This window comes from Crocodylus porosus, unplaced genomic scaffold (assembly GCF_001723895.1).
Source record: "Crocodylus porosus isolate Cpor-Errol unplaced genomic scaffold, CroPor_comp1, whole genome shotgun sequence".
Taxonomy (NCBI): domain Eukaryota; kingdom Metazoa; phylum Chordata; order Crocodylia; family Crocodylidae; genus Crocodylus; species Crocodylus porosus.
The window spans coordinates 615,119-620,023 of record NW_017728933.1 but is presented as its reverse complement, the minus strand read 5'-3'; positions in this window follow the sequence as shown (position 1 = coordinate 620,023).

Below are 4,905 nucleotides of genomic sequence, written 5' to 3'. Positions count from 1 at the left end.
GAAACCATGAAACCCTACTTTTCTATGATATCTATGATTGGTAAGTGAAAAATGTGCTGGCCTGTTCACATGCAACTTCCATAAATCTTTGATGCCTTATTCATTATGCCTAACCCAAAGCACTTTGAAGCCACAGTGAATTTTCAAAGGCCTACAGTAGGGTCTTGGCTCAGATCCTTAGAAAAAGCCTGAAGTAAGGTGGATATCAAATTTGCAGCTGTGCAGCAACCTGAACATATATCCTACCTTCCATAAAGATTTCAGACATGATCGTTCTCCAGACCTGAATGCAATTCATGTGCAACACTCTACAGCATATACATTACGGCATAACTTTTAGAAGGCAACACCTCCAGAGACGGCCCAGTGTAATATTTCATTGTCATATCACCTACCTTCAATGCAAAGTCCTTTGGTGCAATGCTCAGATTCTTGACTTCAGCCTTCACAGAATTGTCCTCCATTTTGTGGTGAAGGAGCAGTGCATTCCCAAATTCTCAAATGCTCACATTTTGGGCTGCAGACTGACCATTCACTCCATACCTCCCAGCTATCCACTAAACAAAAGACGAAAAACAGAAGCCTATGACAGTTGTGATCACAGTGTATCCAAATTCACCTATTCCAAGGGTTACGCAGGTGCTGTTCTGAGGTTCTTTTAAAGAAAGCCATCCCCTTTCTCCCTAATCTGTCAGCGTGTGGAACATACACTAAGACTCAAGAGGTTTATACACAGAATATGAGCTATAACTCTGGGTCAGACCTATATAATACTCATTTTAAAGATTCATGTCATGTCTCATGACATGTACTTAGCATCTATTATCAAGAAAGTTCTTAACCCCTTAGGATTTTTTTCTCTCTCACACTATACACACATTAGTCAGTTTCAAAGGCATCACTGAAATGCAGCTACCTTCAGCGTAGAACACAGCACCTTTTTTAAGACGAGTGCAGCCACAATATACGAGACAGTTTAAGGCAGGAAGGAAAGAACACCTACAGCCACTTAAAGAATTTCACATACTTTTCTTCATAATGCAGCTATTACACTCCTAGTGTGCATTCAAAATTCAGCTCCAACAGTGATGGTATGTGGGGGCCTCACAGAGCCATTGAGCAGGAATAATGTTGGCATTTACCAGGAGAACAAGAGCTGCTCTTCCTTGCCAGCTGCTGGTTAATGTCCTGAGTGAGATTCAGGATCAATGCGTCTCTCTGCTGATGGATTTTTAGCTCTCTGGTCCCACTCCTACATGACAAAGGTGTTCCACGGCCCCTGGTTTTTCATGCATCAGTCAGGTAGGGTAAAAGTCGTCAGATTTTTTGTTCCTGCGTTCACATTAGTACCTAGTGGGTCCAAAGCTCAGAGGGTTGGTCCCCACTGGAATTGATTGAAATTTCTTGATTCACTTTTAAGGTGATAAAATTGGTTAAAACTGCACGTCTGCCCCCCTTTGTGCTGTCATCGCTGCCGCCGCCTCCCCAACTATTCTGTTAACCTGCAACTTTGTTGGAGGTTTCCCCCCAAAAATGATACAAACGGATAAACAAAGGACAAAAAACAGGCTATAACAGAAGCATAGTTATCTACCGTGACAAGGTATTTAAATCCTTTTATCCCATTTAACCTTTTTGTACCATTTTCAAGCAAAGTGTTTTCAAATCAAATCATCTTTTATTTACTCATAAGCCCTCAGCTCAGGGTTCTGTGTTTCTTCTGCTGACTGCCAGCATCACTAAGCTGTAAATCAGTGCTTCCCAACCTTTTCCTCAGCCTGACCTCATTTAAACACTGGAAATTTTTTGCAACCCCCAAATGATGCAAACAAGATCAACGACCCTTCCCCATGCGGGCAGCACAGCTGAAGCGGAGCCTGGGTGGGGTCGGTGGGGAGGGAGGAGTTGGCTTCCTGGTATGGGCTGAGTGCTCCCCACCCTACTGCCCTCCCCTGGGGGTCTCCACAGCCCAGCAGGTGGGATCTGGTGGCTGCATCCTACCCCACCCCACCCCACGCACAAATATGAGGGAAATGTGCCCCCCATGCCTGCCTCCCTGGGAATTCACAGTGGCAGGGAGCCAAACTACTCCCACTCTCCCTCACCATGGGGGCCCCGATCTGCTCTGCCCCCGTAGACTTAGTTTCATAGTTAGTAGAGTCGGAAGGGACCTAAGCAGGTCATCAAGTCTGACACCCTGCCATGGGCAGGAAAGAGTACTGGGGTCAAATGACCCTGGCAAGGTGTCTATCTAGCCTCCTTTGGAAGACCCCCAGGGTAAGGGCAAGCACCACTTCCCTTGGAAGTTGGTTCCAGATCCTAGCTGCCCTGACTGTGAAGTAGCGCCTCCTGATGTCTAGCTTGAACCTACTCTCAGTCAGTTTATGGCTGTTATTTCTTGTAACTCCCAGTAGTGCTCGGGGGAACAAGGACTCTCCCATTGCCTGCTTGTCCCCCTTGGTAAGTTTGTAGGTGGCCACCAGATCCCCTCTCAGCCTTCTCTTGTGGAGGCTGAACAGGTTCACGTCCTGTAGCCTCTCCTCGTAGGGCCTACCTTGCTGCCCCCTGATCATGTGAGTAGCCCTCCTCTGGACCCTCTCTATGCTGCCCAAATCCCTCCTGAAGTGCAGCGCCCAGAGCTGGACGCAGGACTTCAGCTGCAGCCTGACCGATGTCGCACAGAGGGGGAGGATCACCTCCTTGGACCTGCTCGTGATGCATTTATGGATGCATGACAAGGTGCAGCTAGCCTTCCTGACCACGTCCCCACACTGCCGGCCCGTGTTCATCATTTTCTGCCTCTGCTGACGAGAAGGGATTTCCCCAGCCTGCAGGTATGCTTCTGGTTCTTCCTCCCCAGGTGCAATACCTTGCACTTGTTCATATTGAAACCCATCCTATTCTTATCCTCTCACTTCTGTAACTTGTCCAGATCTAGTTGTAGCCTGTCCCTCTCTTCCAGCGTGCTCACTTCTCCCCACATCTTAGCATCATCTGCGAACTTGAACAAGGTGTTTTTCATCCCCTCATCCAAGTTGCCGATGAAGATATTGAACAGTGGGGGCCTGAGGACTGAGCCCTGGGAAACCCCATTGCCCATGTCCCTTCAGGTTGAAAATGACCCGTCTGTCCACCACCACTCTCTGGGTGTGGTCTTCCAGCCAATTTGTGACCCAACCAACTGTATAGGCATTGACACCACAGTCACCTAATTTTTTTAATGAGGATGGGGTGAGAGTCAAAAGACTACATCCACTGTGACACTTGCGTCTAGGCCTTTTGTGACCTGGTCGTAGAAGGTCACCAGGTTGGTCTGACAGGACCTGCCTCTAATGAACCCATGCTGATTGCCTCTAAGCATAATCCCCCCTTAACTGGAGGGATCTGCAGGAGCTGTTCTCCATGCTGTGTGGCTGCCTGATCATTCTTCTCCCACTCCCCTGACACCCAAGCAGCCCCTTGCAGGCTGAAACTCTGCCAGCCTCCAAGCAGAACCCACCTTTTCCCACTTTTTTCTGTGCTTTTCAACATAATCAGTCGACACTGCTGAGTGTTTTTGCAACCCTGTTTTTTATTGCTGCAACCCCCAAATGGGGTCACAACCCCAATGTTGGGAACTGCTGACCTAAATTCTCAATGTAAAAAGCTCTGTGCCTCATTTTTAGGGACCAGCCATTGAATGTTCAGAGCCCTCTCTTCTGTCTCAAGTTCTATGTATCGCACCAAATTGCTGCTTGGTGACTAAGCATTCATTTGCCTTTAGTGAGTTAAAGGTATTAAGAACTAGCAGATCAGGCAAGCAAGGATTGTGACTTTTTCTGTTATTGCAAGAAATGTTGAAAAGCACAAGACTCTGAACTCCACTCTACAAGAAGCACACAAATGTCTTCTACTTCCTTTTGATCTCAGTGACTCTGCATAGCACACCTGCCTACGAAACAGTTCAGAGGGCTCTCTCTCCTGAGCATGACCTTTTAAGTTAGGCATGGATAACCTGCATCTTTCTGACCAGGATTAAGCAGAGTACAGGTAATTTTCTGCACTGGCATTCCCTTGCAGAAAGCTCCCCCACTGAGTGGAGCAGGGTTGGTACAGGTCTGCAATCATTCCTGTCAGCTTTGACCACACCACACATTACAGTTAGACCACTCTGTCCATGATGATCAGCCTCCGTTCACTGAAAAGCACAAACACATGTATTACATGTATTATAAAAAAGTCACTAAGCATCAAATCTTCATTTAGATCGGGGTGGACAAAATATGGCCCATGGGCTGGATCTGGCCTGCGAGGCCATCCTATCTGGCCAGCAGTACCCCTAAAAAAATGTAGAAAATGAATAATTCTCTGCCCTTGGTTCCTGTCAAAAATGACAGGAAACAAGGGCAGTAGGACCCAGGGGAAGCCCAGTGGGTTCCAACAACTGTGGGCCCGCCCAGCCCCACTCCCCAGCCAGAAGCCCCAGCTGGGGTTTCTGGGCTGGAAGCACGTGGCTTCCCCATAGAGGAAGCTCAGGTAAGTGGGGCTGACAGTGGGGCAGGTTACAAGCTGGTGCTGAGTGCGGGGAAAAGTGACCCCTCACCCACCCCATGGCCAGTGCTTCACGCTGCAGCCACCTGCAGCCCACATGAGGCTGCCTGCGCCTGATCCAGACAGCTCTGCGTGGGCTGTGAGTGCCTTCAGCAGGGAATGCTGGCCATGGGGCAGGCAAGGGGCCACTTTTCCCCAAGCTCAGCACCAGCTTCTTCCCTGCTGGTGAGCAGGGGGGTCAAGGGCCTGCAACAAGATGGTAGCCCTAGACTTTAGGAGGGCCAACTTCAACAACTTGAGACTAGTAGGGGAGGTGCTGGGGTCCTTGAGGGCAGGGGAACTCAGTGTCCAGGGCGAGTGGTCGTTCCTTAAGGA